Genomic DNA, 16,651 nt, shown 5'->3' on the forward strand with positions numbered 1-16,651 from the left:
ATAGTAATGTATTTCACAGGTCTGAGGACTCTAAAGGTAGCCTAAGCTAGAAGAGGGAGGGAAAAGAGAGAATTGTGCTATTTTTGAAACCAATTGCTCTCCCTTTCAAAAATATGTCAAATGTACAAGAATTCAAGGCATACAAATTTCATGTGTATCAATTATCTATTGCACAATAATGCTGCATAAAAAACAGCCACAAAACTTCTGTGGTGTAGAACATAAAGGATTTATTTTGATCAAAAGTTTATTGGCCACCTAGGATGTTCTTCTTGTCTTTGCTGGGACTGGCTGATCTTGGCTGATCTTGGCTGGGTTTGCTCCCGCATCTACAGTCAGCTGGCAGGTTTGCTGTAGGCTGGATAGTCCAGAACGGCCCCAGTTAAACAACTCATCTCTCTTCCGTATGGTCTTATTCTTTAGCAGGTTAGCATGGGCTTCTTTATGGGAGTCAGATCCAGTTTCCAAGAGAAACTGTGAAGAAATTGCAAGCACCATGAACAGACTATTGGTGGAAATCTTGACTTTAAGAATGTTGATGGTGAGTGCTGAATAGAAAGTGAGAAACATGTTACTGAAAATGGGAGAAAGGGAGATCCCTGTTATGTACTGGCAAATGCTTATCAAAATTGTATTCTGTAGTCATGTAGAAAACATAACATGTAAGTGATAAATTTGGACGTGTAGCTAAGGAAATTCCCAAGCAAAGTGTTGAAGGTGTTACCTGGCTTCTTTGTATTCCTTATAGCAAAATACAAGATCAGATAGATAAATTGAGGGAAGAACTATTAAACAAAAAGGAATTGGAAAGACTTTGGAAATTCTCAGCCTCTCCAGATGTCAAAAGATGCTAAAAGTCCAAAATGGTTGCTGAAAGTGTGAAGTAGAGAAAAGTCTGAGTTTGTGACTGTATGACCCTTTGCTGAAACCTCAGATCTCATCTAAATATTTCTAGTTGAGAAGGATAATATCAAAAGGTCAAAGAACTCGACTACGCAGTAACTTTCCAAGTGATAAAGAGTGTTCTTCACAGATATTCTCAATCAAACCAAAAGGCCTCAAGAAGTTTAAAATCATTGTCCTTCATCCATCTCAGCAGAAGCCAAAATTACATTATCTTGAAAATATTTGTGATGTGGCTCAAGCATAATGGAATAAACCCTTAAGACATCCACAAGAGATTCACAAAGTTCTTGAGAACATTATATCAGCAGAAACACTACCAACTTGATTGAAGTGGACAGAGACAATACAACACAAAGGAAGGCTTTCAAACCTCCAAATTTCCACTGGTTCAAAGCAGGCTGATAAAACTACTATGCTTCAACCACTTGCTATCTTTTATGAAAAATGAATCACTTATAGGGCAGAACCAAGAACCAGAATGCAGAGCCAAGGGCCCACAGAGCAAAGCCAAGAGCCATGGAGGATTATTCCCAGGGCTTGAAACCTAAACAAGGAATTTTGGCTAAGGTTTTCCTGGCTAAATTTCAAAGCTGCTTTGTATCAGTGACTTCATTTTTGCCTTCCATTCCCCATCTACCAACCCTTTTGAACCAGAATGTCCATAACTATTAATCTACGCATGGTCTTGCCATCATATGTTGAGATGGTTGGCAGCAGATGACTTGTCCCTTTAGTTTCACAGGTCCACAGATGGAGGAGAATTGTGACCCATGAATTTGCATACTCCATGAAATTTCATAAATCATCATCATTTGATTTAAATTTTGAGAATTTAGACTTTGACCAAATGAGATTTATTTTTTTATTGTGGCAAGAATCCTTAACATGAGATCCACCCTCTTAAATGTTTAAGTACACAATTCAATATTGCTAATGATAGACATGATGTTGTACAGCAGATTTCTAAAATGTATTCATCCAAAGAAGACATACAAATGGCCAAGAGGTATATAAAAAATGCTCAGTATCACTAATCATCAGAAATGTGCAAATCAAAACCACAATGAGATATCATCTCTCACTTGTTGGGATGGTTGTTATAAAAACAACAACAGACCAGGCGCTGTGGCTCATGCCTGTAATCCCAGCACTTTGGGAGGCTGAGGTGGGTGGATCACCTGAGGTCAGGAGTTCGAGACCAGCCTGGCCAACATGGTGAAACCCCATCTCTACTAAAAATACAAAAATTAGCCAGGTGCGGTGGCATGCACCTGTAATCCCAGCTACTCGGGAGGCTGAGACAGGAGGATCACTTGAACCTGAGAGGTGGAGGTCACAGTGAGCCAAGATGGGGCCACTGCACTCCAGCCTGGGTGACAGAGTGAGTCTCCATCTCCATATATATAGAGAAAAAAAAACGACAAAATGTGGAGAAGTTGTAACCATTATACACTGTTGGTGGGAATGTAAAATGGTGCAGCCGCAGCCACTGTGGAAAACAATATGTAGGTTCCTCAAAAAATTAAAAATATAAATACTATGTTATCTAGCAATCCCACTTCTTCTGGGTATTTATTCAAAATAATGTATATCAATATCTTCTTCAAGAGATATCTACACTTACACGTTTATTGCAGCATTATTCATATTGTAGCCAAGATGTGGAAACAACCTAAGTGTCCATCAATGGATAAAGAAAATGTAGTACACAAATATACATGGCATATTATTCAGCCTTTAAAAAATAACAAAATTCAGCCATACGCGACAACATGGGTGAATCTGGAAGACATTACACTAAGTGAAATAAGCCAGCCATAGGACAAATACTGAATGATTCCACTTACATGAAGTGTCTGAAATAGTCAAACTCACAGAAAGAGAGTAGAATAGTGGTCATCTGGGGCCAGAGGGGAGAGGAATATAGAAAGTTGCTGAGCTAATTTAGATATAATTTTTAATTTGAGTTGATGCTGCAGTGGATTGAGACTCCTGAAGACCTTGGGAAAGAGTAAGTGAATTTAGCACATGGAAGAGATGTGAATTTGGGGGACCAGAGGTGGACTGTGGTAGATAGAATCCTGAAATAACCCCCTAAGATATTTCATCCTATTATCCTTGGTATGTGACTATGATGAGATAGCATACCCATAATTATGTAATAATACATAGCAAAAGGGATTTTTTGATGTAATTCGGTTACTGATTAGTTGACTTTGAGTAATAACAAAAGAGATTATATGGGTGAGCCTAATATAATCATATGAACACTAAAAGAAGAGAGTTTTCTTCAGCTGGTAGCAAAAGAGGAAGTCAGTTTCAAAGCATGAGAACTTGACACACAACTGCTGATGTGAAGATGGAGGTCACATGACAAGGAATACAGCGGTCTCTGGAAGCAGAGAACAGTTCCTGGCTGATAACCATTAAGGAAACAAGGACCTCAGTCCTACAACTGCAAGGAATTAAATTTGGCTAAAAAACCAAATAAGCTTGGAATAAGCTTCTTCCCCAGATAACAGCCCAGCCTGGCTGACACCTTAACTCTAGCTTTGTGAATCCCAAAGCAGATGAACCAGCCAAGCCCACACTTCTGACCTAAACAAGTGTGAGATAATAAATGGCTCCTGTTTTAAGCCACTATATGTGTGGCAATTTGTTACACAGCAATAAGAAACAAGGACAGCCTCTGAAGGCCTAGGCTCAGAACTGACACACTGTCATTTCTTCAGTATTTTACTGGTCAAACAAGTCACAAGGCCAGGCCAGATTCAAAAGGTGGGAAGATAGAACTCACCCCAGGAACGTTGCAAAGGGCTTAGATTCATGCAGGTAAAAACAGCTGGGGACAGCCTGCCACACAAAATAGGAATGTTGACTTGGGGTTATTTTGAAAGGAAACCTGCTTAATAAGAGAGTTTCTGCCAGAAAGTAAGGAGACCCTACCAGTGGGGTGAAAAGCTGGGAAACCAGAAGCCAAGGGAGTGGTGGGAGAAAACAGTTAAAGGAGGGTCATGAGAGGGGTCCACCTGCTGCAAATATCCACCAGGCCCAGAGAGGCCAAAGCCATTTGACAGTAGTGCCAGTACCAGTAGAACTTTTTGGTCTTCCCCACCTACATGGTCATATCCAAAAGGGTGGGCTAATCCCTGGACAGGCCCACTGAGCTTAGGCTCTCCTAGGTCTTTAATTCATTTGCTTATTTATGGATTGGTCATTTTTATATAAGAGCAATTTAACTGGGCTTGTTTGATTTTTGCCAATATTGTGTAACCCAGATGGCACCAGTGACATAGTAAAACATTGTGCCCAGAACTTGGAAATTACAGCTAGGTGGTTTAGGTTGCTAGATGCAGTTTTTCAACCATATCAGATAAAGTGGAAATTATGCTGGAGTTTGAGGGTGACGTGACTGAAGCATGAGGGGCTTGCTGAACCCCACCCCCTTGACTTCTGCTTCTCCCATAGTCTGGCAGTACTCTAAACTGGAGGAGAAGATCACCGTACCAACAAAGTGCATTTCTCAAGAATTCACAAGCCCAAATAAACACATCAGGGACTATCCTTCAGTCTAATGTTTCCTGTTGATAACATAGGCCTAGAGAAAACTGTTACTTCGATAATATTTGTGTGTCAGAGCTCTGTATTTGCCAAGTCTTTATCACCTTCCTCTGTAGGACAACATCAAAGGATCAGAAACAGCTTCTACCTACTAGAGAAGGTGAGCTGTTCCCTGAAAATATGTCACAAATCATGCTTATTCAGCCCAACACTTACATGTTTGATAGGTATGAACTCCTCTGCACATTCAAGGTAGAAGTTTTTTATTTCTTAAACTGGATGGAACCAGCTCCCCTAAACTGGTAGAGAGACTAGTACCACATTTCGGAGGCTTCACTGACATCACTCATCAAAGAACCCTTGAGCTTACACAGTACAAAATGGCAGAACCATCGAATTCCACTTCTGGCTGGAAGAGCTCTGTCTGGTGTCTGTTGAACTGATGTTATCTTTACTGCCATTGGTTTGTGCTGCCTGTATTAGGCTGCTCTTGCGTTACTATAAAGAAATACCCGAGGCTGGGTAATTTATAAAGAAAAGAGATTTAATTGGCTCACAGTTCTGCAGGCTGAACAAGCATTGTGCCAGCATCTGGTTGGCTTCTAGGGAAGCCTCAGTGAGCTTTTACTTATGGCAGAAGGTGAAGCAGGAGAAGTACCTCACATGGCCAGAGGAGGAGCAAGAGAGAGAGTGGAGGGGGTGGGGTATATATTTTTACACAACCAGATCTCACAAGAACTCACTCACTCACTCACCAAGCCATAAGGGATCTGCTTCCATGACCCAAATACTTACTACCAGGCCCCATCTTCAACAATGGGGATTACATCAACATGGGATTTGGGAGGTGGGACATCCAAACTATATCACTGCCACGTGCTGGTCCTCCACCACATATTCAGTGCTACTGCTCAGCTATAGAAGCAACTGCAGCCATCAGTGGTAAGCTCAGCAACAGATGCACTTTACTGAGACTTCCAGGCCACTGCTACCATTTTCCATCCCTCACAGACACCCACAGAGCATTCTCCAGAACTTTGCCATCTCAGAGGTGATGGCTATACTAGAGTGCATTAGGCATCTGCCTTTCAAAGAATCTACTTCCAAGTCTTGATTTCAGCCCCATGCACCTACACTTGTAGGTTGGGCTATTTTATTTTCTAACTCTCCAAATTCAAAGGTTAATTCCCCCTCTCAGTCAACTCAATAAGATTCATTGCCCTGATAAGCCAAGAACAGGATCTTGAACTTGAAAATAAAAATGTTTGAACCTCCTTTTAAAGAAAAAAAATTTCCCAGACTTCCAGGATTCAATTATGGAATCTACACGAAAGACATGCTATAAACTGTCAGCCATTTGGCTGAAATGAAATTATTGCTCCCACTACGATTGTAATGAAGACTGCCACAAGATCTTTTTAAATTTAGCATAACCTTGCTTTGCAGTCAAATTCTTCTACCACTTTGCTCCATTGTTGAGCAAACTGCCACCACGCAGTACACCAGAATACTCACCAGCTTACCCCTGCTGTGAAGGATCACTTATAAATTAAATCCACCTCATTCTTTAGTTGGCCTGATACCAGCAGGATCATAAACACAATGAATAAGGACATTGAAAAATCACAAGGCAGGACTCAGTTATCTTAAAAATCCATAAAATGTTTGCACTTATATATTTAGCTATTGTCTAAATGAAAACCTCCAAATTTTTCATTTCCAAAGAATTGTATATATCACAGAAATTATCACAGCTAAATCTTTAGCAGTTACCTCCATTCTATATTTGATAATTTTCTCTTTTTTTGATGGAGTCTCACTCTGTCACCCAGGATGGAGTGCAATGGCGCAATCTCTGCTCACTGCAACCTCCGCCTCCCGGGTTCAAGTGATTCTCCTGCCTCAGCCCCCTGAGTAGCTGGGATTACAGCCACACACTACCACGACCTGACTAACTTTTGTATTGGTCATTTTCTAATAATATCAAGAAAGGGAAGTACAGGATGTGCTATGATGTGTTCTTACTGTGCAGCAGCCACCCAACTTCAGTGGTATATAATGATAAGCAGTCATTTTGCTCACACATCTGCAGGTTGGCTGGGTTTTACCTGATCTAGGTTGGACTCAGTTGGATGTCTCTAAGCAGCAGGTTGGATCCAGTTCTGCTCCATGTCTATTTTATCCTCTTTGGACCAGTGGACCAGCCATGGCATGTTCTCATGAAAATGGCAGAAGCAAAAAGGAACAAGAAGAGGCATATTAGGCTTCTTAAATCCTTTTGGGAACCAGCATCCTGCCACTTCCACTGGCCAAAAGCAAGCCGCATAGTCAAATCCAAAGCTAATGGGCTGGGATGCACATTTCACCTTAAAGGCAAGAGTTGTGAAGTCACATGATGTGTTAGTCCATTTGGATTACTATAAAGTAATACCTAAGACTGGGTAATTTAGAATAGAAAATGGTTTATTTGGCTCATGGTTCTGTAGGCTGTACAGAAAGTGTACCACCTGCATCTGCTCAGCTTCTGGTGAGGGCCTCAGGAAGTTTACAATCATGGTGGAAGGCAAAAGGAGAGCCTGTGTATCATATGGCCAGAGGGAGCAAGAGAGAGGGGAGAAGCCAGTCTCCTTTAAACAAGCAGCTCTTGCATGAACTCACCAAGCAAGAACTCACTCATTACCATGAGGAAGGCATCAAGCCATTCGTGAAGGATCCATCTCCATGACCCAAACACCTCCCACCAGGCCCCACCTCCAACACTGGGAATGACATTTCAGTGTAAGATGTGGAGGGAACGAACATCCAAACCACGTCACATGGCAATGGGTCAGGATACAGGGAAGGGTGAAGAGCTGAGACGGACAATTCCATCTGCCACCTATGACCAGGGAACTTCATCTATTCTGGGGTGGCAAGAAAGCCTTTCCTGAGGAAATGAAATTTTGGCTGAAAAGTGGAAGGGGGTCAGGGAGCAAGGGTTACCATGTAAAGTAGAAGGAATAGCATTCTTCCATAGGGAACAGCATCTGCCACAGTCTTGAGGCAAGAGGACCATGGCACATTAAAAAAGGGTGGCAAGGATGATGAGAAACAAGACACAGGAGAGGAAGCAGGAGGGCAGTCAGGAGCCCGAGGGGGTGGGGTCTTACAGGCCATGCCAATGGCTTTTGACCTTTATGAGCATAGGGAAATCATTGAGAAGTTTTAACCAGAGAAGTGAAATTTTGCATTTGAAAACTATTTTCAGCTTTATACAGCAGAAACATCAACTCAGAATGGCTTAGACAATAAGAAAATGTATTACGTGACTAACACAAAAGTGGAGTCCCTCCAAGTCGGTAATTCAGTAACTCTGAAACAACGCAAGGGACAAAGCATTCCCCAGTTGCATGTCATCATTTACTATAGATCAGCTCTGTCCTCTCCTTGATTCTTTTGAGTCCCAAGATGAATACATAGGTTCCAGACGTCACATGCAGAAATGACAGTGTCCAGGTGAAGAAATGATCCTCTTCTCCCTCCTTTTTAGGATTAATAAAAAACTTTCCCAGAAACCCCTAGGGGAAGTGACATCTCATTGGTCAAAACTAGGTTACAAGCCCACCCTTGAACCAATCCCAGGTAAGAAGAATGAGACTGCCATGACTGACTTGGACCAATCAAGACCTATCAGCTAGAGTCGTTATGTAACAAAGACAAAACTGTGAGGGGGAACAGCGTCTCTCAGCAAAACTGTGATGTCCACTAGGAAAGAGGGACTTGGCACATGGCCAAGCCCAGAATTAAGGGTAGAAAAATACACCCCAACTTCAGTGGGAGGGAATGCAGAGCTACAGAGCAAAGAGTGTGAATACAGGGAGGGGTAAACATTTGGACCCATTAATTCAATATGCCACCATACTTCTAAACATTCCCATCGACTGGACACACACACACACACACACGGCAAAATTATCCTATTCTGTGGCATTGAACACATAGCAAATTGTGTATATTTCTCACTTGAAACATGATTGCATACCACCTTGTCTTTATTATTGCATTAGTCTCTATTGCTACTATAAAAAGTTATCACAAACCAAGCGTTTTAAAAAACATATATTTATTATCCAACAATTCTGCATGTCAGAAGTCTGACATGGGTCTCACTAAGGTAAAATCAACGCACCAGCAGGACTGTGTTCCTTTTTGGATCCTCTAGAGCAAAATCCATTTCCTTGCTTATTCTGATTGTTCAAAGCCAGGTTGAGCTCCTCTCACACTTTGTATTTTTCCTTCCTTTTTTCTGGTTCTCACATCTCTCCAATCTTGTGTGCCTTCCTCTTCTTTTTTTTTTTTTTTGAGACGGAGCCTGTAGCCCAGGCTGGATGCAGTGGCGTAATCTCGGCTCACCGCAACCTCTGCCTCTCGGGTTCAAGCAATTCTCCCTGCCTCAGCCTCCCAAGTACAAGTAGCTGGGATTACAGGTGCATGCCACCACACCCGGCTAATTTTTTTTTTTTTTTTTAGTAGAGACGGGGTTTTGTCATGTTGGCCAGGCCAGTCTTGAACTCCTGACCTCAGGTGATCTGCCCACCTCAGCCTCCCAAAGTGCTGGGATTATAGCCACCTTGCCCGGCCCCTCTTCCACTTTTAAGAACCCATATAATGACATCAGGCTCACCTCGGTTATTGAAAATAATCTCCCTGTTTCAGAGTCTCTTGCCTTAATTCCTTTTGTTTTGTAACCCAGCATTTCACAGCTTTCACGGATTAGGATGTGCACATCTTTGGGGGCCATTATTGTACTTACTTCAAATTTATTAAGCAACTATTAAATGATTACTCAGCTTCGAGTGTGTCTCTCCGAGTCTTTTGAGAGCACTGTGAGTTTCGAGACTGAGTGTAAATGTTCCTGTGCTCTCCACCTAACCACTCAGTAACAACGCGGAAAAAAATGAACCTGGTATACAGGAAAGCTTTAATATCATTTAAAAGAGAGAGTTTTATCTAAGTGGTCTATTCCTAACATAAGAGATAAATCCTGCTGTTTAACACGTGACATGGTTCTGTCTTTTACCTGGATAACTGTACCAGCAATAGCCCAAAAGGTATCTGTGGTAGAAGATACTACGCTAAGGAGGAACACAAAAACATGAACATTTTATTTGCTGTCCCCTGTAAGTACTTACAAAACATTTTGGCAGAGACCAAGGGGAAAATATAACATCTTAATGACAAAGGCTCAGTGGGAACCCCCGAAATCTATCAATGCCACCTAGGGGGATTTATAACAGAGGATGAAAAAGGCTCTAGGCCAGTTTCTGGGATGCTAGCATATATTTGCTTTGTGGTGAATGAGCTAATGCAGGGTTTCCAAGTGCGCCAAACAGATGACGCACACACTGTGAGCTTACTTACCATGTCCTCCGGGGACTTTGTCCAAGAATTCTCCAAGTCTCCTTCACCTAGACGTCTAAATCTGCTGGGAAAGAGGGGAGAACCAAGTGACAGATGGAGAGAAACTCCAGGATAGCACAAAGCAAAGGATGCAGAGTCAGAAATACACCCACGGAGAGAGGGAGCAGAGGAGGAAAACGACAGGGAGACACTGAGACCTCGAGAGGTGGGGAGGGGAAGGGAAAACCTCATCAACACAGGAAACAGAAATAAGTAACCCCTAATCTGCTCAGTCATGGGTTCTGGTAAAACCCCTTTAAATGCTGAGAATCATCTTAAAGGAAGGTAAAAGCTGCTACGGTTCATGGAGTACTTAGTCATTCCGTTTGAAACATTTTAAGGAGAGTAATCAAAAGCCACTGCAGTGGGAGATACAAGAATTGGGTTCCTGCTCCGGGTCAGCCATAGGGTATGTGTACAGTCCTGACAGTTTGCATCCCAAGGCTCGGTCTCCTCATCTTTATATGATAGAGGGATTGGCCCGGGTCAGGGTCCCCAACTTGTGATCTACAGCCCCAGAATTGAGGGAATTGGTAAAATTTGCATAGAAAAAAATTTTTTTTTGTCAGCATCCAACTGAAATTCAACATGTCCTTCAATGATGAATGTAGGCAATTAGTATTAATACCATCCATGACTGTCGCCAATAGAAATCACAGATGTTTTATGTCACATTAAGGATTCTGCAAATATTTTATAATATATTTTATTCTCATTACTACTTAAAAACTGAAGATTGGCTGGGTACAGTGGCTCCTGCCTGTAATCCCAGCACTTTGGAAGGCAGGAGGACTGTTTGAGTCCAGGAGTTCGAGACCAGCCTAGGCAACATAGGGAGAGTGTGTCTCCATAAAAAAAATTTTTTAAAATACAAAAATTTCAAAAACTGAAGTTTTTAAACTTGTGTCTAGATCTTATTTTTAATGTGCATTAATGAAACACATATATGACTATATTGCAAATTTATTTTCTCTTAACATTTTAATAAATAGAGTTTAGTCAATTTTCTTTGCAATTCAATGTATTTTATTCTGTTTATTTAGTGATAATTTTCTGGCACAAACATACACACACACAGAGTTAACAAAAGAAATATTGGACTAGGCTGGGCATGGTGGCTCATGCCTGTAATCCCAGCACTTTGGGAGGTCGAGGCGGACGGATCACCTGAGGTCAGGAGTTCAAGACCAGCCTGACCAACATGGTGAAAGCCTGTCTCTACTAAAAATACAAAAATGAGCCGGGCGTAGTGGTGGATGCCTATAATCCCAGCTACTTGGGAGGCTGGGGCAGGAGAATCGCTTGAACCCGGGAGGCAGAGGTTGCAGTGAGCTAAGATTGCACCACTGCACTCCAGCCTCGGTAACAGAGCAAGACTCTGTTTCAAAACAAAACAAACAAAAAGAAATCTTGGACTAGATGTCCTCTAACATCCCTTGAATCCTGTGAATTGATTGACAGTACAAATGTTTGCAGATGTCCTACATATCAGGCCCTGAAGAGGTTAATAATTTGCCCAGCATCTTACAGGTAGCACAGAGCAGAGACAGAACTGGAACTCAGGTCTCCCCCACAGAATGTGGGCACTTAATTACATGCTACACTGAGAGGTAAGTCCTCTCAACCACTTTTTTCTCCCACCACCACGTCTAACCATCTACCTGCATCTTTCCACCTGTTACTATAGAAAAATTGCCGAAATTCAGGTCAACTTCTTCACTGGTAAATCAAGTTGCATCTTCTCTTACCTACAGAAGAACATCCCTCTGGAAATTCTCCTCTCTCTCTCCTACATCAACTTTTCCCTTATTACTAAATTCTACCCATCAACCCACAAATATACTATTCTTTGTCCCATCTCAAAAAAAATCAATATTAGTTATATTGCTGCATAACAAATTATCCCCCAAAGTAGCAGCTTAAAACAGCAAATGTTTATTCTCTCACAGAATTTATAAAGCTCAGGATGCTGGGAGTGGCTTATCCTGGTGGTTCTGATGCAGGGCCCTCCATGTAGTCATCTCAAGTCTCAGCTGGGGCTGGAGCATCTGCACTAGGCTCACTCACCTGGTTACTGGCAGGCCTCAGCTCCTCATGGATTGTTGGCTAGAGGCTTCAGTTTCTCATCATGTGGACCTACCCATAGGGCTACTCAAAATATGACATATTTTCTCACAGAATGAGAGATCCAAGAGAGCAGAAAAGCAAAAGAGCATCTAAAATGGAAGCTGCCATCTTTTATAACCTAACTTTTGAAGTGATATACCATGACTTCTCTCATATGCTATTGGCCACATGCACCAAGCCAGGTACAACACAAGAGGGGACTATACAAGGGGGGTTGATAGGGTTTGGCTGTGTCCCCACTCAAATTCCATCTTGAATTCCCATGTGTTGTGGGAAGGACCTGGTGGGAGGTAATTGAATCATGGGGGCAGGTCTTTCCCGTGCTGTTCTCGTGATAGTGAATAATTCTCATGAGACCCAATGGTATTATAAGAGGGAGTTTCCCTGCCCAATCTCTCTCTTTGCCTGCTGCCATCCACGTAAGACATGACTTGCTCCTCCTTGCCTTCCGCCATGATTGTGAGGCCTCCTCAGCCATATGGAACTGTAAGTCATTAAACCTCTTTCTTTGGTAAATTGCTCAGTCTTGTGTACGTCTTTATCAGCAGCATGAAAATGGACTAATACAGGTGTGAAAACAAGGAGGTGGGGATCACTGGGAGCCGTCTTGGAGGCTGATTGCCACAAATCCTTTCCTTGCACCTACATTCTTCTCCATATTTCTCTACTCCCTTTAGAGCAAAACTCCTTAAAAAGTTGTCTATGTCATTGTCTGTAATTTTCCTTCCTCCATTCTCACTTGAATCCCTTCTATTCAGACATTTGTCTCTCATGTTCTACTCTTGTCAAGGTCACTCAGGACTTCCACATGGCCAAATCCATTGGTCAGTTCTCAGTCCTCATTTCATTTGACCCATTACTAGCATGTAACACAACTGATCACTCCCTTTTCCTTGAAATACCTTCTGCATTAGACCTCCGGGATATGACACTCTTCTGATTCTACTCCTGCCTCACCGGCTGCTTACCAGGCATTTCACAGATACGTCAAGGCGTGGAGGGGGAAATACTTAGCAGTCGCAGCAAAAACTAAATAAACCTTAAAATGAGCTCAACAACGATCAATTTCAGAAAAACATTAAAATTTGCAAAAGAGAGAAAACATTATTAAAGTTTATTATTTGGTCAAACAATGAATAATGTCTGAACAGGCAGAATACTCTCTGAACAGTTTGATCGATTTTTTGCATAACTATATTGAGAAGATTGAATAAGGAAATTTGGAAGGGAAAGTTGTGCAAGAAAGATGGGATATAATTTTGTAAAATCTTAAAAGTGATATACACATATTATTTAGAAACATGGAAGTTCTTGCCAGAAGCAACAGTTAAAAAGTTGAAAGTGGTTACCTCACCCGTATGCTAGGTAAATTGGACAAACCATCACACTGAAAGTTACTAGAAAATCTGGAGAAGAATTAACTGATGAAAGGCATTGGCGAGCTAACAAACTAGTGAAGAATTGTGGAGTCAAAATACAGGAGAAAAAAAAACTGAGTTTTTTCTCTGGAGAGGAGTGCCAATTCTGGAAAAGGTGACTGAGAGACATTTAAACTGTGTTTTCAGCTCCAAGGAATTGAAAAGACAACAATTGAAGTTCAAATCCCAATAAGCGGTGAAACTCCAACTTTGGTTAGAACCTTAAAAGGCTATACCTTAAGAGAAAAGGCCAACTAGAAGTAAACCCACCCTCCCTCTTACAGACTAAACTTAGCTGTAAATCATCTCAATCCCTAAAATTAAACTAAGGTGATCTCAGATTACTGGGGTCCTCATTCCTTTGCCAGAAAATATTATAAATCCCTCAGAATGAAGGTAACATTATCCTAGTCCTCAAATTATTTCTGTAATTTTTCATGAACAAGGACAGGCTGTCAATAAAAAAATAACCATCTAAATGAGGGAACATAACAACGTGAATGAAAAACCACAGACAGTAGAAACATACCCAAAGAAGTTCTAGATAACAAAGATTTCAGATACACATTTCTAAATAACTACACTTGGGATATACAAGGAAAGAAAATGTCATAAATTTTGGCAGAGAGTTAAAAACTACGAAGAAATGGAAATTTTAGAAATGAGAAGCAAAGTAACTGGTATTCAGAACTCAATGCACATAGATTTAACTGCAGATTAGACTCAAACAATAAAAAATGAGGGAATTGCATAGAAGCCATAAAGAAAAAAATTCAGAATAAATCATAGAGAGACAAAGGAATGAAATAGAGGAGCAGGTGTAAAAGATGTAAGATATACAATGAGAAGGTTTAACCTACGTGTATTGGAAGAGAAGAGAGAGGACGCAGAAATAGCTGAAGAGATGATAGCTGACAATTTTCAAAACTGATGAAAGACATTAAGTCTCAGATTCAAGAGTATCTACAAACCCCAAGCAGAATAAACAAAAATGAGCCCACACATATTAAAGCACATTGTAGTAAAATTGATACAAACCAAAGAGAAAATAACAGATTACCTTGAAAGGAGCAACAATTAGACTGATATCTCACTGTTGAACAGAAATAATGGAAAGCAAAACAAAGTGGCATCTTTAAGTACTAAAAGAAAATAACTTCCAATATAGAATACTATATCTAGTGAAAATATTCAAGGATGAAGCTGAAGTGAAGATATTTACAGACACAAAAAAAATTGATAGAATTTGTCATCAACTGAAATGATGAAAGAAAATGCTACAAATTACTATATCCTAAAATAGAAGGAAATGATCCCAGATTAAAAGTCAGAAAGTAACGAATGGGGAAAAATTAATTTTAAACTCTTCTCTTTTCACTTAATACCTTTATTACTAGTTCTTATTTTCACTTAATGCCTTTATTACTAGTTCTTATTTTTTTGTATTAATGTTGTTACCTCTACCTTCTTTTTTTTCATTTGTTTGGCATATTTTTCTCATTCTCTTATATTTAAATTTTTGGGGTTTTTGTGGCTTTTTTCTGATAAGCAATATTATTGGATTTCTAATGCAATCTGAGAGTTTTTATGTTTAACTATGGGATTTTATCTTAATTTAATTTATTTAACACTGATATTTATGATTTGTCTTCTTTCATTTTTTTCTGTACTTTCTCATTAAAACCACACACTAGGCAGTCTCCTCATCTCTGTGAACCATGAAATTTGATACCTTCAGTGGTCTGACACAATTGCCACAATCTTAACTCAATGTGCAATAGGTCGAACTACCCAAGTCCCAATCTGAGATCCAACCTGAGGTGACACTGATGAACAAAGGAATAGAGACGGTAAAGCAGAGTTAATCTACTAACAGATTATCCCAAATGTGTGCAAATTAGTGTATGGTTTAGGCTAAGCATTTAAAAATGCTTCTGTGAACCAAATCATGCAAAATGCCAAATGTTTACTCTCCTTTAATCTCTTAAAGTTGCCAATTTTTATTTGTACTTTGAATTCTGTTTTATGGTGCAAGCATAGTCTCTTTTTTTGTACAAATATTTATGATCAATTTTACCCTTCATGATTTTGTTTCTCAATATTTTTATTCCTCTATTAGTCATCTAAAGTTTTTCAAAGGCACTCTTTAACTTCTATGCCTCTAATTGCCAAAGTCAAAAAGGAAATTTTATTATTTGAGTGTTGCTTTTTGAAACCACCAATTTAGCCACACTTTTGCTTGTCTTCCTCCCATCTTTGTTAATATAATCTGGGTTTTAAAAGCAAATGACTGTTATGACATGGTTATTTTCATGTTATATACCTTACTTTTAGAGAATGGTTTTTTATATTTGCATTTAGCTTTATAATCAAACATACCATAATTGCTTGACATCTCTATTTTAACTATTTTTAACAGTTTCAGTCTTTTTCTTTGCTATGATTACCCCAATTTTAGCTCTTTATTTTGTGCTTTTCTGCCAATAAGAACACATCTTTAGATAGACACATTGATTCTGCATCTTTGAATCCCTGAAATTTAGGAAGTATTTTGTGTTATTTTCATGCATGAAATACACATGACCTACCTTCCTTCCTTCCTTCTTTCCTTCCCTCCTTCCTTCCTGCCTGCCTGCCTGCCTTCCTTCCTTCTTTCCTTCCTTCCTTCCCTCTTTTCTTTCTTTTTTGAGACAGAGTCTGGCTCTGTTGCCCAGGCTGGAGTGCAGTGGTGCAATCTCAGCTCACTGCAACCTCTACCTCCTGGGTTCAAGGGATTCTTATGCCTCAGCCTCCCGAGTAGTAGCTGGCATTATAGGTGCACACCACCATACCCGGCTAATTTTTGTATTTTTAGTAGAGACAAGGTTTCACCATGTTGGGCAGGCTGGTCTCGAACTCCTGGCCTGAAGAGATCCACCCTCCTTGGCCTCCCAAAGTGCTGGGATTGCAGGCTTTAGCCACCACACCAGGCCCAAATTGCATCATTTATTTCTGACATTTAGAGTTGACAGTGAAAATTTAGATCAGCTTGATGTTTTTCTTCCCTTAAAGACAACTTTTTAAATTTGGGAGTGAGTGGCCTATTGGGGTATTTATTTTTCCTTTATCCTAAAAATTCAAAATTGTTGGCCAGATGCGGTGGCTCATGCCTGTAATCCCAGCACTTTGGGAGGCTGAGACAGGTGGAACATGAGGTCAAA

The sequence above is a fragment of the Gorilla gorilla genome, chromosome 21 (genome assembly GCF_029281585.2).
Source record: "Gorilla gorilla gorilla isolate KB3781 chromosome 21, NHGRI_mGorGor1-v2.1_pri, whole genome shotgun sequence".
Taxonomy (NCBI): domain Eukaryota; kingdom Metazoa; phylum Chordata; class Mammalia; order Primates; family Hominidae; genus Gorilla; species Gorilla gorilla.